Here is a 21,908-nt window from a genome sequence, read left to right on the forward strand (position 1 = left end):
GGGGGAGCTTATCACCTTAAAACCTATTTACCTTATCTTACTTTGGAAGACAAGACTTGACAGTATCAGCCATCAAAACATTTCTCTGGCCAAGTCAAGCTGACCAGTACAGAATGATCTCTGATTCATTTTACATGAATCTAAACATTATCTGAAACTCAACAAGGGGAAACAACATGACAATAGTCTGTGGAAAAGAGGCTCTGGGGCGTAGGCTGATAAGAACTTTACCTTTCCTTATTCCTACCAGAACTGTGAAAAATAGCCTCTGTGTACAGGGACGGTGCATCTTAGTCTTGACTATATACAAATCTCAGCAAGAAGAACGTGTTCTGGAGCCCAAAGTATGAGGACATCAGTTTCAATTATGTGTTAAGTGGAAAGAGGAGAAGAACCACTTCAAGGTTTGCATTTTAATATATTCAGGATCCAGAAGCTTTTCCTTTGCAGGGCTCCTGATGCATTCATGCCGCAGAGATATCCCAGGTTCGTTCAGAGAAACTACCTTATTGGTCATGCAGTTTATTCCAGTTCTTCCTCCCTGGTAGGCTTCTGGAGATGCATTTTCCTAATGCATTTCAATCCCGGGAGCAGTAGTGGTGCTGAAGCTTAGCTGTGTGCTGCCATTTGTCCCATCCTTTGCTCTTTACTTCTGCTACATGGGCTGTGTCCCCCTCCATTCCATGGAGAGAGACGCAGCCCTGTGCTTTGGGTGGAGCCCAGGGCTGCTGGTAGGATGAGATCTGGTTTCCATGCCTATTTCTGCCACTAACAAGTGTGACTTTGGACAAGTACCTTTCCGTCTGGCGGCAGCCCAGTTATTCAGCCACACGAGAGGATTGGCTGATCCCTAAGGAGTCTTTCCAGCCCTAACATTCTGGGACTTAATGGGAACTGGAATTCTGGGTTTAACTGAGTGAAGTGGAACTAATATTTGCCAACTGCTTTTCTCTTTGGCATTGAGCACCATGCCAGGCACTGCGGGGGATGTACTTATATCAGAGGGCTCTCTCAGATACCACAGCACTCACAGGCGAGCGGGAGTTAGATGAGAAAAGCAGGTTTACAGATATCTCCGGTGCACAGCAGAACACACTGTGTGCTGGGAGCAAAGTACAAATGATTACAGGGTCTGAAAGAGACAGGAATTGCATCTGTTTACAAAAAGTCAGAACAGCACTTCATGGCATTTCAGATGAGCGTTGGCAGAGAGAATTCAAACAGGAAGCAGTGCAGTTGCCATAGCAACATTTACTGAGCAGGTATTTTGTGCCAGCCACTGTTCTAAGCATTTTGCGCATAAAAACTCATTTACTCCTCTCATTGTTTTGACACAGAAACTATGATTATTCCCATTCTGCCTATAGAGGAACTGAGGCATAGCCTATCTAATTAATAGGCTTAGGCTCATACTATGAGCAAGTAGCAAATGACAAGTGCCAGGATTCAAACCCAGGCAATCTGGAGCTTACATCCGGCTTAAAGCCTGGAGGCTCCACTGACTCTCACATATGGAAAGTCTCTGAACCTGGAGATTGGAGAATGAAAAAGGCCTGACTGCAAGACGAGCTTTGTGGCCCAGGGCAAGTCTTCTTGTGCCTCTAAATTGCCAGTTTCTTATCAGTGACATAGCAGTGATAAGCACTTGCCTCACAGAGTTCTGATTATTCAGCAAAACAGCAGGAATAAAAATGCTTTTTAAAAATGATACAGAGCCCTATATAATTTTAAATAATAGAGGAAAGCAGAAAAAGCAATGTGAACAAAAGTTCAGAGGTGGTAAGGTACAAAGCATATTTAGGCGCATGTTTAGAGCAGAGGGCTTGTCCGGTGTGCTCTGGGAGTCAGAGCACCTGATAGGTCTGGTTAGGGTCTCTTCCCCACAGTTGCACCTTGAGTGATTTCCATCCAGGGTCTTACCTCATCTCATCTCTGGTAGTTAGGCTAGGCCTTGACTCTGCTCTCTCGATGTGGAGAATGACAAATCTACCTTATTTTCCTCATGTTTTATACTGTTGACACTCACTCCAGACGCCAGTGCGATTCTCATTGGCAAGAGTTCAATGGCAGCCTTTGAACGGGAGGACTAGACCCTTAACCCGCAGTTCTAATATTAACATTGGCACATTAATTTCAGCAGAATTGGTTCACGTACGAGTGACAGTAACGGACAGTTAGACCAGAGTCGAAACTTGTCTGCCTAGAGAAATACACTCATCTCAGCAGTGTCTATTCTGCAAGATGTAGCACCATGGTCTTCTCCATCCCAGGCAAAGCAACATCTTGAGGTGGTGCCCAGATTACCATGGGGACTGATGGGGAAGGGGAGAGAGCACACAGTGGTTAAATCCAAGAAAAGGGCAGCCGCTCAAGGGATACCCAGTGAGAAATACACTGGGTGGATTGGGGTCAGGAGACCTGACTTTGAGTGTCACCTTGCCTGACATTTGGCTGATTGACTCTGGAAATGCCATTTCACCTCCCTGAGCTTCCATTTTCTATAAAATGGCATAATTGATAAAGATGCTCTCTAAAACACCTTGGATTCTAAAAGCCTAAAAGCGTGCAAGTTATTTTTAAGCAGAAACTTAACTACAGCTATTCTTAGGCTCCAGCTAGAAGCCACATGTGACTTTTTGTTTCCTACTAACTGCAGAGGTAAGGTTTTCAGCTACAGGTGGCTCTTATCTCTCTAGTGGTGAGATGATGTTGTTTACAAAACAGCAGCAACATCACAACAATAGCATCTGGAACAACAGACACCATGGTAGCCAGGCACTGTGTGCTAAGAACACATTTTAAATGCATTTAATTCTCAAAGCAGCACCATTAGGTGGGTACTATCATTATTTCTGTAATACAGATGAGGCAGCAAAGATTTCAGAGTTACTAATTAACTTGCCCAAGGGACAGATTGGGGAATTGAATGGAGTTTGTCCACTGTCAGACCCTGTGCTCTTAACCACTCAAATAGCCAGCCAGGAGGCAGCATAGGCATGTAGGTATCCCAAGTACGGCTCTCGAAGCCTCTCTCCCTTGAAAAAGGATCTCTAAAGATTTCTTTATGGGATCAGAGACTTAATTCCCCAGGAAGGAAGAAATAAGTGACTAACTCCAAAGTAAGAGAACGGGATAAGCAATCCTTTCCCTAAAGTGAACTCTGAGGACGCCAAAGAGGACAGGTCTGCATTGGAAGAAAGAGGACCACAGGGACAAGAGTGGCAATGGAGAAGGGCAGTTTCCTCCTTCACCTCCTTCACTTATCTGAAAGGTGTTCCACACAGGACTCTCAGATCCCTCCTGGCAGTGCCCAATGACCCTGACCATGGGAAAGGTGCAAGGAAAAGTACTCCGGAGGGGTGTCACAGCTGATAGAGCAGACAGGATGGAGAAACCAGCTGTGTGTGCCAGCCTCCCCTAGCAAGCATCTGTTCCCAAAGCACTATTAAGTGCCAGGTCCACAGAAAGATTCCTAAGACACAGTTCCTGTCTTTAAGGGAAATGTTGATTGCAAAAGATGGGAGACAAATCCAGGCGTGGGTGGTATTAATGCAAAACACTAAGTGTCAAAATGAGAGTCTGAACAACTTGCTTTGTGTGTAAAGGGAGGACCAGACACAATCAACTCTACAACAAGGCAGAAAAGTGCTAAGGGCACTAATGGAAATGTGAGGTAAGAGCCGAAGGAGGGATGGATTGATTCAGATGGGGGTTGTTGCAGGAGCGGTGGTGTTTGAGTGGGATCTCAAAGGACTGAAATGAGTGGGAGAGGGTGGTGATGAAATTCGCATCATCACAGGGGAGTAGGTGTAAGGAGGGATGTCAGTTTGTCTGTTTGCTTTTCTGAAGGCAGGATGGCTACAGGAGTGGGGTTGAAGTGCAGACTGACCTAGTTTTGATTCCTAGGTCGGCCGTGTCCATGTGACCTTGAAACCTTGTATCTTCATCTGTAAATGCAGATGCTAATACCTTTTTCATGAGATTGTTGTGGGAAATAAAGAAATTAATGCTCATGTTTAGCAATACAAATGTTTAGTAAATACTCAATAAACGGTAGCTTTTACTCTGCGTTACTGCTTCAGTGAACGTTATCTAGCTCCTCTGGGTGACATCTGAAGCTAACCAGCCACTATTGGATATTTGACAACTTAAAAATTAACTAAATGCATCTACATATTCATTTGCATTTGCTTTACCCCATTTGTATATTCCCTCTCCCCAGATCCTTACAGAGCCAGTACCCCAGCCTGCTCTTGAGTCAGTTCTGCTTTTTCGTTTCATGTTGTTCTGGTTTACTTGTCCATACCGTGGGCCAAATTATTGGGTTTTGTTTTCTAGTTTCTTCTTCCTGCAGTACAGTTCTGCACTGGACAGGGCACTCCCTATAGTACTTTCCTATCTAGGAGCAAATGCACAAGTTCATGGCCATGGTCAGCTTCTTGAGCAGAGTCCTTGCCTCGTCAACTGCCCAGCTTTGCTCTGTCTCCCATTCATTACTTTGTGGCTGGGAATCATCACAGAATATTGGAATTGTAGGGAACTGCCACCAAATCTTAGGTTTTACCAAGAAGAACCTCAAGGCCCAGAGATAGGATGAGGCTGGGCAAGTTTCCACACAGACACAGTAAGGGTAGGCCGGTGCACTAGACCCCAAGCTGGCGGCCAAAGACAGGCCAGTGTACCCTGGATGGCTTTCCATGACCTTTGTGCCTTTGCTCTGCAGACTTAGGCCCTGAAGAGGGCAAAGATGTGTTTCCTTCCCTCCCTTTTCCTCCCTCCACTTCCCTCCTGGCTTTGGGTAAAGCTCGAAGCAGCAGCCCTCCTAGAGGTCCATGCTCCCACGGGGCTTTCTCAGGATGCCCATTACAGCATGATATACTGACTTGGGGCCTTCACCTCTTGGACCCCAGCTGACAGCCAGTGAGGTGAGAAGATAGAAAACACTTTAAACTGCCTCAGCATTTTTAAAATGAGGAGGCAGGTAGGAAATGTCTGTGATGACCAATGCTGTAGAGTTGATAAAAATGAGGAGACTCTAAGTAAGGCCTTCCTTCTCCTGCTGTCCTGACACCGAGGATGTAAATACTTTTAATCTCACATAACAGCTCGGACGGTTTGGTGCTGGTGACTAGTTTGAGGAGGATGCTGAAGCCGCATCTGGGCTGCGTGGGATACCATGCTAGGATATGACAGCCCGGCCTCATATGTGATACATTATGGGGAAAATAAGAACCGAGGCCCCTGCTTTTAAAATGGACATGTTAATGTGATGAGGGAGACGGACTCATGAACCACTAGTAAAGTCTTGTACAAGAGAAAATGAAGTAAGTTCTGCAGTCGACATATAGCATGTTCTGTACATTCAGAGGAAAGGGCAGCTCATTCTCCAGAGGGAGAACAGGGCAGACAGTGCCCCCATGTCCTAGCACTGCATCCCCTGGAGCCCAGATACGGCTTCAGAATCCCCCTCAACCTAGTCACCAGCACCAAATAGCCAGAGCTGTTATATGAGATTAAAAGTGTTTATATCCTTGGTCTCAGGAGAGCAGGAAAACAAAGCTCTTAGAGCCTCCTCGTTTTTATCAGCTCTCTACAATGTCACTCATCACAGACATTTCCTACGTGCCTTCTTCTTACATTCCCCAAAATGGATCACATATGATATGTTGAATCAGCAAATGAATCACTCAGCGAATGTCATGGTGTTAGATATGTTAAAAGGTTATTTAGCATAATAGTAAGAACTCACTTTGTGGAATCAGACATACATTAGAGTTGAATTCTAGCTCTGCCATTATTGGTTCTACGATGCCCACCTCCCTCAGTCCTTCTTAAAAAAAAAAATAATAATAGCATTTACCCTCTAGGGTTGCTACAGAGATTAAACGAGTTAATGAATGTAAAATGTTGTCTATTTGCTAGCTTCACAGGGCCCAATATATGCAAGCTGCTATCAGTAATATTAGAAACTATCATCATCATCACCATCATCACCATCATCATCATCATCACCATCATCATCATCACCATTTGTTGCCACTATTATTATGCTAGTAACCAGAATCCCCAAACCCTAAACAGCCCCTCTCTTTCCTTAGATATAAGAGGGAAATATGTAGCTGGAAGACCCATAGAAACTTCTTCCCTCAAGGTGCTCACCTGATCTCAGCTCTCTGGATCTCAGCACTGTGGGGACTAGAAAAGACCAACCCAAGGCAGTACGGATGGCAGGGGCGGATTTTTCCCAATGTCTCAAATAAGGCAGATCCAAGCTTCCCACCTCAGATCTACAAAAAGGAGGCCCTTTGTACTCATACTCAAGGCAGCTTCAGGCGTCATAACATCCCAAAGACACAAACCCAGTAGGGGTTCCATGGACCTAGCACCACGGCCCATAACTGGCCTTGCCACCTGCTTACCTGTCTCAGAGGAGGCACTGGGGAAGGGGGTCACGCTAAAGCAACAAATGGCCCCAGCTGGGAGGGCAGGTGGTAGTGTGGCAGTGGTGGTGGTTGTATGGCCTGTGTGGGTGTGAGGGAGGTCGGTAATGTAATGCTCTAAGGTATACGTAGAATGTATGGAGGAAACCAGAATTTGAAATATAGAAATGGTTATTGGTAATGTGATTAGTGGGAGCAGAATTTGGATCTGCTTGGATCATGCTTGTATAACTCATGCCTATCCTCTTACAGCTGAGGAAACCAAAGTCCTCCCTTGAGGGAGGGATAGTCCATTTTATGTGGGGAACAAAGGCAAAGGAAAATTTAAATTTCCTTACTGTCTAGAGCCCATTGACAAGTTCTTGAAACAGGCAGGGTGACATTCTTCTTGGAATTCAGCTGCCTTGATGATGACACTTTGCTAAGGGCAAAAGGCAATTTTATCCCAAACCCCCAGGATCCTATATGTCTACTTGAACATATAAAAATCCCTTATATAATTTGGCTATTGTTGAAAGCACTGCTATAAACATTGGGGTACATGTGCCCCTATGCATCAGCACTCCTGTATCCCTTAGGTAAATTCCTAGGAGTGCTATTGCTGGGTCATAGGGTAGTTTATTTTTAATTTTTTGAGGAACCTCCACACTCTTTTCCAGAGCAGCTGCACCAGTTTGCATTCCCACCAGCAGTGCAAGAGAGTTCCTATCTCTCCACATCCTTGCCAGCATCTGTAGTTTCCTGAGTTGTTCATTTTGAAAATTTCCTTCATCTCAATCCCTGCTGACCCAAGATATATGTTGGCAATCATTTTCCAAACTTATGACCCCTAATATACATCTGAAGGCTGAATGTTTATTAAGTAGTAATAAATAACCTTTTCCTAACAGCAGCTAGCCCTACAAGGTCCTGGAAACCTTGTTTCCAAAATATCTTAGAGACTTAATGCTATCCCTAACCCCCTCCCAACCTGAAGGTTTATAATCAGTCACCCATCACAATCCCAGTGCAGCTCTTTCTGCCCACAGGTCATGTCCCCATGCTTTAATAAGACACCTTCTTGTACCAAAGATGTCTCAAGAATTCTTTCTTAGCCATTAGCTCTGAACCTCAACAGTTCAAAGCACATCACATTCACTTAGCGATTCATTTACTTGGCACTCGTTATACTTCTCAATGCTATGCAGTGGGTCAGCGGGCTGAGAAAAGGAGAAAGAGGTCCTGCCCTCAAAACGTACAGCCTTAAATTAAGAGGAACAGATCATTAGCAAGCCAACCATCAATTAGATGCAGTGAAATCTCTCATAACCATCTCTTTGGCTTGACCTGCATGCCCCATTTTCTCAGTAAACAACTGTGCTGACACTCCTGGAAGCTTCTGGCCCATAGCCTCATCTCCGATCAGCCCATCTAGTTCTGTCCATGTCAGCTTTGTTGGAAATATGCTAGGAATCATTTCTGTTGTTTCCAAGCTTAGTTATACTTCTGTGTTTTTATTATATTGGGGCATTGTAACTGAAAAGTATGTAAACTGGTGAAATACGAGTGCAAGACAAAGTTGTTTTATTTCTTTGGAAACTAAGTTAAATACCTTTGAAAGTCTCAAAGATGAATCACTAAAAACATTGTCATGTTAGGTGTAGGCGAGACAACTAGAAAAGTTGGGGGAAAAACAAATTCTGCACTTACATTTATTTTATAAATGTCTTCAAGTTCCCACTGTATCAAAAGATTGATAAATACATGGGCACTTAGCAGTTTTAAGCTAAAAGAAAATACCTGCTATGAATCATTTTTTGTGATTCTCCTTTTTGATCATCTTTCACAAATAATCTAATTTCAGCCCCCATTGCATCAGATAAAAGGGCTTCTACCGTAATTACAACTTGAGTAAAGTGCTGTGAAGGAGACAAATCAAATGCTGTGACAGAGAACAGTGGGTAACCTACTTAGGGCCGTCCCTGAAAGACTGGCTGAGTGGGCATGGGAGAGAAAGTCCTAGCTAGTGCGTGCAGCATGATGGAGGCCTTGCTGTGTCCTAGGAGCTGAAGCAGTCGGGGAGGGACAGGGATATGAAGAAAGAAGCTGTTTAGGTCAGCAGGACCCCGACAACAACAGACCCTTAGAGGTCATGCAAAGGAGTTCAGACTTTATTCAAAGCATGATGAGAAACCTCAGAAGGGCTCAGAGCCATGGTGTTAGGATAAGATCTGATTTCCATTTTCAAAAGAACATTCTAGCTGCTTTGTGAGGAATGGATGAGGGTGGGGAAAAAGAAGTGGGCAAGGTGGAGGCAAGGATAAAGAAAAGTGATGAAGGAAGTGATAAAGTGTAATAAGTAGGCATGATGAACAGTGACAGAGGCGTTTGCCAAGGTGGTAGCAGGGACAGAAAGTGGGAGATATTCACTTGGGATATCTCTGGAAGGACTTACATCATGTTTTCTTTAGTCAGCCAATCAGTGTGACCAAACTCACAGCTAACTTTTGAGAGACATTTGTGATCTGATGAGGTAAAAAATAAAAATAATAAAAATAAAAAATAAATAAAGTCCTACCGCAATTCAAGCAACGTGGTTTTCTTTTTCTAGTTTGATATTTACTGGCTGTGCTACTCAGAGCAAACCTCCAAACCCTTGGAAATTCATTTGACTAAAGGGAATAATAATATCCTGTCCAGTCTACTTCTTTTCTGGTTGTGTAATTAGGATAAAATGATGGCTTACCTGTATAGTACAGTTCATAGTGAATTTAGAACTTTCACAGAAGGTAAGGCAGGTATCATTGCCCTCATTTCACAGGTGAGCAAACCAACAGTTACAGAGCATCTACTGTAACAAGACCAGGGCTGGGCTGGTCTTTGCAAAACAAAGTCGACCCAGCCCTTAAATAAGCTCAACCCTGCCATAAATAAGCTCACAGTCTTGTGAAGAAGACAGACATGAAAATGTTAAATTACAGACTATCAAGATAAGTACTAAGAAAGTGCATTAAAAACTCAGAGCAGAAAGTAATTTTTTTTTTCTGGAATGGCTAGAAGGCTTCCCACTGGAGTCAACATCTCAGTGGGGTCTTGAAGGATGTATACAAGTTTTCCAGGTGTGGAGGGGCATGTCTGAGGAATTTGGGAGGAAGAGACCTGGAAAGAAATGGTTTGCTGCGTTCCACAGTGTGTTTGGGTCTCCAGTGTTCAGTGGACTATTAGGAAATGAGGCAGGGGACTGAATCAGGGCCAATGAGGCTCTCCCCCATGGAGTTGTGTGGGTGCGTAAGGCCAAAGCAGGAAAACTGGTCTGTTAGCTTCATAGTCATGCTTTCCTCAGCTGCTCACACTGGTTCCACATATGTGTACCCATGCCTTCTCCTCTTTCCTTCCTCACTTACTGTTTTCCCAAGGATTAGCTTGAATCTCAGCCTTCCCCCCCCCCCCACACCACCTCCTAGAGCTCTTCATTTTAGTGGGGACAGACAAAGAGAACACCCCAGGATAGTGAGAAACAGAAATGCTTTTATTCTCAGCATTTCTTCCAGAATTCAAGCAGCCTGTACTGTTTTTTGGCAGCAGCTGTTTCATCCTGTGTTTTCAGAAACCTTACAAAGTGATTCAAATTTTGGTACAAAGGGAACTAAATATCTGGACTGGGGGGTGAATGTCTCTGCAGAGAAGCAGCTGGGCTTTTGTTAAAGAGTCTCAGTTGGTGGAAATTGTCTAGGAGACCTGAGTTCCAGTCCCTAGGCTGGACAGCATGCTTTCGTGCCCCACCTCTCCCACCTGGAAAATAAGTAAGAAACTTTGTACTTGCAGAGGTGGAAGATTATTAGAGCTAATTGAATCTCACTTCTCTTACAAACGAGGAAATGAACTCCAAAGAGGGGAAATAATTTGCCTAAGGTCATATAGAGAACCAGCAGCTTGTTCAACCAATCATTCATTCATTCATTCCATTCAGCAAACATGTTTCCATGCCTTCCATGTGCCAGGCACTGTGTAGATGCTAGGACTGTAGTGGTAGATAAAATAGTCATAATCCTTGCCCTATTGGGGGAAATGAAATGACACAAATAAAAACTTAAACAGGATAATTAAAGACAGAGATAAGCTGTGATGGAAATAAGGCACTGCTATAGAGAACAAAAAAGCAGGCTGTATCCTTTGGAGAAGGACTCTCTGAAGAGAGAACACGAAAGCACAGGCCTGAGGAGTGAGGAGCCAGGCATTTAAAGAGGGTGGAAGAGCTTCCCACAGGAGAACAGCATGTGCAAAAGCCCCAAGGCAGGAAAGTTTGGACTGTCTTGAAAAGTAACAGAAAGACCAGTGTGAAACAGAGGCAGGAGGAGCACGGCCTGGGAGCAGAGGCAGGATAGATAACAGGGGGCCGAGCTCGCATCCTGAAATTTCAAGTGCCCTCTTGGGTAGACTCTTGATGGTTTTTCACATCCCTGTTGGAAAGGAAAGGCAAGTTCATGTTCATAGCAACATTCTATTATTGGTTGAGCATTTGTTTTAAATGAGGTCTCAGTACGCTTTGTTGAGACCATGCATTAGAAGAACAGAAGAAAAGGAGGAAAGATTTAGCTTTTCTCTATCCAACTCTCCACTTGCTTAGTGTTCAGCTCAAGAAATCAGCCAAGGGCAGAGGTCAGGAGTAAAGTCAGACATCAGACAAGGTGGAAGTTGGTTTCTGGTGCTGTCATATCGTTTTGAGATCTGGAACCGTTTGTGTTCTGTAGCCTCATTGTATCCTTCATTCTTGTCCATTTGCCTTCTCAGTGGATACACCCTTGCTGGAAAATGAATTTCACTGATTTTAGGGCACCCTTGGGCTGTCATCTGCAGATTCTGGTAAAACCTTGCCTTGATTGATGGGTGCCAGTCAGGTTCACGGGTGTGTGCTGCACTGTAGGCTTGCCGCTTGGCTTAAATAAACCCATTTATATGCATGATTTTCATAGGAAAAGAATAGCAAATTAGAAGCAAAATACTTTTTTTCTCCTCCTCACCTAGGACACAGAATCAAGATAGCCAAAGGGAGAGTCTGGCTTCACCTCATAAATGATTTATCTGGTCTGCCTTGCAGTCATGGTTCATTCATAAACCAGCAGAAGTTGCTTTATGATGGGGGGAGAGGAGGTATGGAGTGATGAGTGGGCCAAAGGCAGAGGAAGCTATGATGTTAATCTCTCCCACAACCCCTTCCCTTTTGTCAGGATCCTTGCTTTTATTCAATCTGCTCTGGCTGTTTAGCGTGCTAGTTCCCAGAGGCTGCCCAGAGGCAGAGCTAAGCGCATATAGTTCCTACCTGGACTCTTCAGTGAACCCCACCTCCTAGCCACAGATGAGGCACTCTCTCCCCAGCCCTGGACTGCAACCTTCTCCTTAGCCCTGGAACCCAACCCAAGAATAGGCCCGGCTTGACCTTATCTTCGAATGCAATCCTAACCTTGTCCAAACAGAGCCCTCACCGCAGCCCCTCACCCAGCAATCCTGACTCAGCTCCCACATGCAGCCGAGCCTTGGCCTTGCAGGGTCCAGACACAATGTCGTGAGCCCTCTGGTACACACCCACTTTTGAAAATAAACCTCTCAAAGTGCCTGCCTCTCAGGGTTGGGGTCTCCCCACCTCAGTGTAGTCTGTGGCTGTAAGGCAGCGTTTCAGCCTTCTCTAGCCCAAACCTGGCCAGTGCATAAGAGAGGAAGCCTAGAGCTCTACTTGCCATATTGCTGTCTGTGTGTTGACACTTCAGTTGGAGCCTGTCTGTGTGCTGGGAGGCCCCACTGGCTCTTGCACGGAAGTCAGCAAACATTGGCCTTCGGTCAAATGGGGACACCATCAGTTGACTCCGACCCTCTCAGGGTTCCTTTTGCCTGCCCTCCCGACAGTGTGACTAACCACAGTCACCACAGAAGAGCCACGAGAGGTGAAAAAGAAAGGTGGGCTGTCACCTGTTTCTGTCATTCCTCAGCTGCATGATCCTTGGCTCCTTATTCGTACATGGGCTCAAGGGTCATCATTCCTGCCCTCCTTACCTTACTGGGTATTCACAAGAGAAAATGGATGTGAGAGATTTAAGAGTCATACAATACGCTGTGAGTTATTATCATCTCTCCCCAGATTTTGCCAGCGTCCCGTCCTATGAGCTATCCAGTAGCAGAACAGCAGAGTAGGAGCTGGCACTCCTACATAGAGTAGGACTACAACCCACAGGCCCAATCTAGCCCATTGCCTGTATTTAGAAATAAGGTTTCATAGTGTAATAAAATTCCACACTCACCTATTTACCATTTGTCTTTGGCTGCTTCTAGCATGGACTAGTTGCAGCAGAGACCGCATAGCCCACAAAGCCTGAGATATCTACTCTTTGGCTCTTTGCAGAAAAAGGTTGCTGATACCTGGCAGAGAGGGCCAGAGCAATGGCCCTGAAATTGGAATACCCGTGTTTGGATTCTGAATCTCCTACTTACTTTGACCTTGGACAAGTTGCTTAGCCTCATTCTCCTCTCCATAATGGGAGGATAACCATATCCCGACTCCATACTACCAGATTAGTAGTAAATGAGTAATTCATATAAAGCACTTAGCATAAGACCTGGCATATACAGCAAGTGCCCGGTATTGGCTGGTAGTATTACCCAGGGAATGGAGGCTCTGGTTTGTGGTACCAGACTTTCAAGGGGCAGAATGACATAGCTCAAGGCACAGGCCATGGAGTGGAACAGACCTGGATTCATATCCCAGCTCTGTCACCACATGCATGATGTGTGGAAGATTAATTAATCTCCTGAACTTCAACCTCCTCATGCATGAAATAGAAAAAAAAAAAAATTACTGTGAGGAGCGAATGATAAAATGCAGGTGAAGTGCTTAGAACAGAATTGGGCACAAACTAAACATTCAGTAGAGATAGCAAATACTCAACTCTAATAATCAGAAGAAGAACAGCGTTTTCCCAAGTAGTGCCAGCCATCCAGGATAAACAGGTAGTGGGAAGTTCGGGTATGCTGACATTATGTGAGGTTAGAGGGCCTACCTTGTGAGTAGTGATGCCCTTGATACCAGGTTTTGCATAGTCTAAGCACATGCAAATTAAAAAGACTCTAAACTGGAGTTCGTCACAGAGCTATCTATTGGGAGGCTTTTCTCTAAGGCCAAAAGGCCCTCAGGACCAGTTACCTTTTTAGCACTAATAATCTATGATCCTGTGATTGTTCTTGGACCAAGTGATGGGTCAGGGAAGAGAACACACACACATACACACACACATAAACACGCGCACACACAAACACATATGCCATTATAGGAAATACTCTGCAAGATCCTTTTCCCATAATACTACCTGGGTGCATAGTAATGCCAAGTAATTTGCTTTGCAGGATGAAATTGCCCTTATTTTTAATCAGTTTGATGTCCTAAGGGTTGAGTTATGTAATGGGATGTAAACCTTCTTGTCTAGGGAGCACTGGCTAAGGAGACTGCATGTTGTGGGTGGGATGCATTGGGGTAAGCTTGGTTCTGGAATGCAGCCTAAGAGTACAGCTCCCATTCTCTTTTGGCTTAAGGTAACAGGGAGTGATGGAGTTCAGTGGGCTGAAGCATGGCAGCGGAGCGGAGCTTGTGTATCCTACAAGCTCATGGTTGCTAGATGGTCAACCTAATTTAGAGGACTGTGAGACAAGTCACATCACCAAGCATTTATGTTTATTCCCTACTCAACTCTGTGGAGGGCACTGCTTATTGTATATATCAATCAAAATGATGAAGCTGGAGGGCCTCCAGCTTCAAGAGAACTTACACTTCCATTGCGAGTGAAAAGATACAAAGTCAGTTGGTAATATAAAAGAAAAATAATGAGCGCAAACCAATGCAAGTAAAGACTTGGATGCAAGATGACACCAGCTGTCAAGAATAGTATCAATTGATTAATATAGGTAAATGATTCACATTGACTCATTCTTTCATTTACTTATACAGCAAAAATACTGGGTAGTCATTGTGTGATACCGTCTTGGGATTATAAAGAATAATATAAGCTTTGTGAGGGCAGAGATAGCATCTGTCTTATTTGCCACTCTATTCCACAGTATCTAACCCAGAGGAGACAGGTAACAATGACTAAATTTCATTCATCTCCTTACTTAACCTTGGTATTTAGATGTATGTGACATTTATGGAGCTCTTAATGTGGTCGTGGACTTTGACTTATAAAATACTGGCAAAGAGAAAGTTAATAGACATCTGTTGGTTTGATGTGCCCAACATCCGCTTCCTCTCTGTTCACAGCACCTTCATTTCCTTTTGACTGCCATCTTAGTAAGATAGTTAGTTGTTCTGTCTTCCCTTGACCAAGGGATAATCCAGGCCCTGAGCATGACCAGGCTTGAACTGAATGGATCAGTTATCACAAGTGGCTAGAGCAGTAGTGAAAACTGAAGAGACTGTCCATGAGAACCCAAATTCCCGAACTTCTATAGTGTCTAACTTCTCTAATGCCCAGGTTTGTATTTTTTCTTAGCTGTGGGCCCATCATATCCTTACAGTAAACTTCTTTTTGTATTACAATAGTCTGTCTTGATTTTTTTTTTCTTAGAATCAAAGAACTTAAACTAATGAAGCATGGGTGATAGATAAAAAATGATAAGAGGCACAAATGTTTCTATGGACATTTAAAAGAATGAGGGGCGCCTGGGTGGCGCAGTCGGTTAAGCGCCCGACTTCAGCCAGGTCACGATCTCGCGGTCCGTGAGTTCGAGCCCCGCGTCGGGCTCTGGGCTGATGGCTCGGAGCCTGGAGCCTGTTTCCGATTCTGTGTCTCCCTCTCTCTCTGCCCCTCCCCCGTTCATGCTCTGTCTCTCTCTGTCCCAAAAATAAATTAAAACGTTGAAAAAAAAAATTTTAAAAGAATGAGACTTTTAGACTATAGTTAGGAATGGGGAGGGATAGGAACTTCATGGAGGAGGTGGCATTTGAGCTAAACCTTTAAAGAGGGGAAAATATTTGGAGAGGAAAAAGGCAGGAGGCAGGAGGGCTTTTCAGGCTGGAGCAAGAACATGAACAAATGTCCCAGAACCTAAAGCAAGCCTAGAAACATCTGAGGAACAGCCGCATCTACAACTAGAGCCCAATGAACTCACTGATTGTCCATGTTTGAGGTCCCATCACACCGAAGTCAGAAGATGTTGCCCTTCCCATGTTCCACAGAGTCAGAACCACCTTACCCTCCACAGTGTCTCTCCTTCACTGACCTGAGCTTTGAGATGCTAGAACTGAAATGTCTGGTAAGATCAGCTAGAACTGACTTCTCAGACCAAGGTGATGTTCTGGAGCTCCAGAGGCACCCAGATCACACATGAGGTACCATAATCGTTGGGAAGTGTCAAGTTTACTCAAAGCTGTAAGATGTTTTTCTCTATGCTCATCTCTACTGCTTCCCTCCTTTCTCCCATACTGCATCCACACTGGCCACCTTTCTGTTTCGCAAGCTCAGCCATCTTTTCCTGAGCCTTTTAAGAGCCTTTGTACTTTCTGTTCCTTCTGCCCAAAACCATTTCCCTGGCCCTTTGCCTGGCAGTCTCCTTCTTATGGTTCATCCCTCAGCTCCAGTGTGTGTGCCACAGAGAGGGTCTCCTTGACCATCTTCTCTAAAGTTGCCCTGCCAGAGGCTCTCACATCCCATTTCATTTTCTTCATAACACTTATTGTATCCAAAGTAATCTTGTTGACTGTATATCATTTCTCCCCGCTCTCTAGAACCTAAGCTTCATATAGCAGGGTATTATCTTCTTATCCAGTGTTGTATCCCTGGCCCCATCTTGCTGCCTGACATCTACTACATGTTCAATAAACATTTACTGGATGGGTGGATGGTAGAGAGATAGAAGAAAGATGGAGAGAAAGAAGAGAATAGTCACATCTGTAGAAGTACACACCTCTAATGAGTATTAAAGTTTTATTAGAGGCCTTCTACCAAAATTAAATTTAAAAAGCTTGAGAAACACCAATTTAGTGTGAACTCCACTCTTTGGGGAAGGGGCCTGTTCATGGTCCCAGATTTGCTTCTTTGCATTTACTTTTCCACAACCATATTGGACACCTGAAGAGTCAGTCTATTTGTCCTGTCCCCTGCTCCTGGTTTCATGTGTCAGCCACAAAATGGGTCTAATTCCAGAACCAGGGGGCCCAGTCTTTACCTAATTCTCACCCTCATATACAGTGACATATCATTGGCTTTCAGTGCCTGGTAATTAATACTCAGGTTTCCTAATACATATACAAATCTGAGCAGGGGAGGATGACCCTCTTCTGCATCTCCTTTTGTTGCCATGTCCCAACTGGGCTCCAGGGCCAGCACGAAGAGAGGTCCCTGTGAATCTGAGATGAATCCAAAGCCAAAGTAAAATGCAACATTGACACGTGACACAGAGACTTAACTTCTCCAGTCCTGGAAAGGCCCTTGGCAATGTGGTCCCTACCCTCCTCCGCCTCTGTACCACATCCCTACCCCAGTCATACTGGATTTCCTGGGGTTTCTCTCAGGTCTCCTCCTCTCTTTCACCTTATTGCCCTTGGATAAACTGGTGCCTCTACCTGGATATCGATACAAAGTGCTTAGTACAATGCCTGGCCAGTAGTAAATGCTCAGTAAACACTGGCCGTAATAGCAGTTATGAACCTTTATTCTGTGCTTGAGCCCCTTTTTACTCTTTGAAAATATCCTTTCTTTCCCTTAATGTAAAAACTTTGCTAACCCCTCTGCAAGCTCTATGAAAGCAGAAAATATGTCTGTCTTGTATCAACATGGTATCCCAATTTTCTGGGAATATTAGTTTCTGGTGCTCAATAAATATTTGTTGAATTTAGCAAGTGGATGATAAGGTTTTATCTAGTAAGTAAGAGGGAAGCCCTGGACATGTCTCAGAATCCCTAATAACTGTGATGTTGTATAGAGGGATGGGGACAATTTATATCAATTATGGTAATCTGTTGCCTGTCAGTATTAGATCTTGGATGCAAGACAGCATAAGGGGATGGAGTGCATTCTTACTGCCCTCTGAGTGACGGAAATAAAACACTTTTGACATCACAAGGTTAGAGTCAGATCAGGAATGCCATTCCTACCAAGGAGGATAGAAATATTCAAGGAGGAGGATGAATATCTAAAGGTCCCCCACCCCACCCCCGCATCTACTTTCTGTCTCCCTCCCCCAAAATGAAATTGTCCTGTCACCTCATTATCCACTATTTACAATGAGGCTGCCACATTTCCAGGGACCGAAGCCAGGAGCCAAGGAGATATGCCGGTGTGAGAAGCCTTAAATGAAGTGACAATAAAAAGGAGTTGCTGATACAGGAGTTCCCTCCCTGGGAGAGAGCTGTCAGGGCAATGCCCAGGGCTGGGGGATTTATTGATACTAAGTGGATGGTGCCTTAACCAGGAATGATGATCAGAGGTTTGAGTGAACCAAGGATGGATTTGGACAGCCTGCGCTGTGCGTGGGCTTTCCTGCCCTTGCCAGTCCTGCCCTCCCACCTCCCCAGGAGGGAATTCCTGGCCTCGTTTTTTACTCGCTCTGATTGTCGCACACATTCTGCTGCTGAATCTCTTGGAGGCAGGGACCGCGGAACCTGACACCCTGGCCGCGTTCCCTGAACGCTCTGTGTCTTCTCTCTTTGCTGGGTCTTTGCTGTTGCTGCTTCTTCTACCTGAAATATTTTTAAAATGTATATATTCTTTCCTTAATTTGAAAAAAGGTGACAGTGTTATATTATTTTTAGGTGTGCAACACAGCGATTCAACTTCTCTATACGTTATGCTGTGCTCACTGCAAGTGCAGCTACCATCTGTCACCACCCAACGCTGCTACAATACCATTGACTATATTCCTGGTGCTGCGCCTTTCATCCCCAGATAGAATTCATATGCGTGCGGCTGCACCCTAGTCCCTCTCTGGGCTGATTCCCACTTATCTGTCAGTGTCAACGCTGTCCTGTCCTCCTGGAAGCCTTCTTTGCGGTCCCCAAAGGCTGGAGTCAGGCGTCCCTTCCTGAACCCCGAAATCACCCCTGCCACAGCACTTATACTGAAGCCATCCACCTACTTTGCTGTCAGGCTGTCCCGCTGCCCAGATGACAGTCCTTGAGGTCAGGGCTTACTTCACGTGCCACTGCACCTCCGGTACCCAATGAGTTAGATGTCGAGGGGTAGATGGGTAAGCGAATGGACTGATGGGCGGGCCGGAAGAAGGACAGACATGTGTATATATGCTTTGCCATGAAACACACCATCCAGTTATTTTTTGTGTTATTTTAATATCAATGGACCTGAATGCAGTAATGCACCTTTAGGCGGTATCAGAGAAAGGCAGCATTAAATGAGGATTTTCTAGACACTGAAGGTGACTCAGGTACCAAGACTGTTTTTTACCCAAATTTCTGGGGACAGAGGGAGGCATATCACAGAGGTAAAGAACTCAAGCTCTACGCCCCCACTGGTGGAGTTGAGATCACAGCCGTGCCTTGCACCGGTCCTGGACCTCACTTTACCAATTGTAACCTACCTCATAGGCTGAAGGGAGCCAATGGACGGGAATGTCCTTGTAGGTGCTCAAGTGCCGGCTGCTAATTACTGCTACCACAGGCATTTTACACGCCACTGCTGTCTTGAGTGGATGGTTCCACACAGAGTCCAGCCTGCTCTGATTCAACACCAGCGGAGTTCTGATGCCGCTTCAGAATGTTCTCATCTCTTCCTCCTGCCTGTGGTGCCTGACTTACCGTCTCCACCTCCAGCCCCCTTTCTGATTATCCCCCATACAGCGGGTTAAAATGGCATCCTGCATAGAACTCAAGACTCTGGATGCATCTAGATTTAGTGCTAGGGGTTTGTTGCAATCAAATCCAAGAACTGAGAGCCTTTAACTGCTTCTGGAGGTTGGAAAAGTACACTGGAGGCTGCTAAAAGTTTGGCCAGCAAATAGCTCAAGTCTTGTCAATCACTAAACATATTTGAACGAATTAGACTAGCATCTAGGATATTGGAGCCTGAAGGGATGTTACATATGACAGAGTTCAAACCATCATTTTACAGATGGGAAAACTGAAACCCAGGGAAAACATGGGATTTACTCAATGTCACAAGAGTAACATGTTAGGATAAAACCAAAAAGAGGCTCCTCCAGGTCTTCTGGCATCTAGTTTACTACTTTTCTTGTAAGACTATGTTTTCTCTTCTGATTGAGTATTTACTATGACAGATTCAAAGAAATGCCCTACAACTACCAATTATATTTCACAGTATTTAGCCATTGACTGCATTGTTGTAGGCCTTGGGCCTACAGGGTGCCTCTCTGTCTCTCTCTCTCTTTCTGTCTCTCTCTCTCTCTCTCTCTTTCCATCTCCCTGCCTGTGTCTGACTCGCTGTCTCTATCTCTTTCTCTCTGTCTCTCTATCTCTTTCATCTGTCTCTCTGTCTCTATCTCTCTCTGTCTCTCTCTATCTCTGTCTTTCACTCTCTCTCTCTCTCTCTCTCTCTCTGTCTTTCTCTCTCTTTCCATCTCCCTGCCTGTCTCTGACTCTCTGTCTCTGTCTCTATATCTTTCTCTCTGTCTCTCTCTCTGTCTCTCTTTCTCTCTCTGTCTGTCTCTCTCTGTGTGTGGCTGTTCCTGCTTGGCTAAGATGAGAAGCTAGCTTGAAGTTCAGGTGCCAAGCAGCTCTGAGGCCCAGGTCCAGTCAGGTAAATCCAGGCCAGGCTACCTCCAAGCCAAGCTATTTTAGGGAGCAGTGGGTAAGTGTACCCTCTTAGCCTTAGAGGATAAAGCACTCAGTTTAAGAGAAGATAAATTTGAAAAAGGAAAATCGGGAGATTAATTTGAGGGGGAGAACTCCCAGCCTCTTGTGTATCTAAGGATCTGATCGTGTGCTCCTACTCCTATTTCTTGCACCTCCATTTCCTCCTTTGCTTCTAAATTCTAGCAAGAAACACCAGCCACGAGGGCCCCAGAGGCCCAACTAAAGGTGTGAATCCAAGTGGATGACGCGAGGGAATAGATCTGGAACATAAGATTTATATCCCACAGGATAATATTTCATTGCAGCAGGGGGAGAAGAAATCCTAAAAATATCATACAGAGCATATTATAATATGCTAACGGGTTTATGTGCTCCCTCTATCCATTTCACTCAGTAAGATGGATTGTGCTTTTTGACAAATCTATATTTAACATAGGGAGAATAATACACAATGTACGCTTCCTGGTGGGGAAATCCATATTTATGGAAATCATGATTCTGGCAATTACAATAGATATTTAAAGACAGGACCTATTGTCTGCTGGGAACAGATTGATTGTCCTCATTAGGGTGGAAGAGAAAATCGTATGAGTGGGAAAGAATAAACAACTACTTTACAGGGGCAGGAGGGTCCAGAGTGAGCCAACAGTCATCTCTGTTCGGGCCCAGCTCCCCTTCATACCCCGTCCTGTGGACCCTCTCGTCAAGCATCCATCATTCATTCATTCTTTCCTCCATTGAACAAATACTTATTAAGCCCTTCCCTGTCCCAGGCACTCTGCTGGCTCTGGGGCACAAGCGAGACCCCCGTTTTCAGGGATTAACATTGACCCAAGCAGCCACAACTATAAACAAGGAAAAAGGCAATGATTTCAAATAATAAGAAAGATTGAAATAAGGCAGGGTAATGTGACAGAGACTTATAGGCAGGTGTGGGGAGGCTAGGGTCACTACTGAGAACAGATGATGAAGGAAGGCCCATTCTGGGGTGTGAGATCTGACCTGAAATGCAACTGCAGAAAAGGAGTGATCTTTGCAAAGAGCTAGGGCCGAGCCCTGCAGATAGAGGAAGGGAGCAGCTGCTGCTGAGTCCAGGGCAGAGTGAGCTCAGAGCCCCGAGGAATAGAACCAAGGCCCGTGCAGCTAGAGCAGGGAGCAGGGAGAGGGGTATAAGGCAGGAAGGTTCTGAGGGGCCAGTTATTCAGGCTCTGAGTTACAGTCAGCTGTTTCTTGTGTGCAATGGGAAACCTCAAAACTCACGAGAGGTTTTGCACAAGGAAGGGAAATTGTGTTTTGTTAGTTTTGTGTTGATTTGGTTTTGGGTTTTGTTAATTAAAAAGATACCTCTTGCTCGGAGGGGCGAAGGGATTTGCTGAAAACCAAATGCCATAAGCCTAGAGTCCATGAGAACTCCCTTCAGATACTGGGAGGGCCATGGAATATGGGTTCACAGAAGATATTCCATGAGCCTCTGGTCTCAAAGAGTCATCAGTCAGGGCACCTTGAAAGGTACTGAGTGCCCAGTAACTGCAGGTATGCAAGCAGATGTTAATGTGTTCCTGCCCGGTTTCCCCGGAGACAGTATTCTGGTTTTCAGTGGGGATCAGACACATGACTCATACAGTTCAGTTGCAATCTTTAAGAGATGAACTTTCAAGCCCATTAGCTCCAGGGATTGAATCAGA

The 21,908-nt window shown here is 44.8% G+C and overlaps 1 protein-coding gene across 3 annotated transcripts in view; it reads left to right on the forward strand.

The window, feature by feature from the left end:
- Nucleotides 1-21,908, forward strand: part of GRIA1 (glutamate ionotropic receptor AMPA type subunit 1) — a 308,770-nt gene that overhangs the window by 137,146 nt on the left and 149,716 nt on the right. The window contains exon 1 of one of the 3 annotated variants that reach the window (XM_086699721.1): nucleotides 314-404. The exons of the other annotated variants lie outside the window; for them this stretch is intronic. The gene's annotated coding sequence lies outside the window, so the exon portion shown is untranslated. Of the gene's footprint in view, nucleotides 1-313; nucleotides 405-21,908 lie in introns of those variants that run through there. 3 annotated transcript variants of the gene reach the window in all.

Source organism: Puma concolor, chromosome A1, assembly GCF_028749965.1.
Source record: "Puma concolor isolate L17-30 chromosome A1, mPumCon1.1.hap2, whole genome shotgun sequence".
Lineage (NCBI taxonomy): Eukaryota > Metazoa > Chordata > Mammalia > Carnivora > Felidae > Puma > Puma concolor.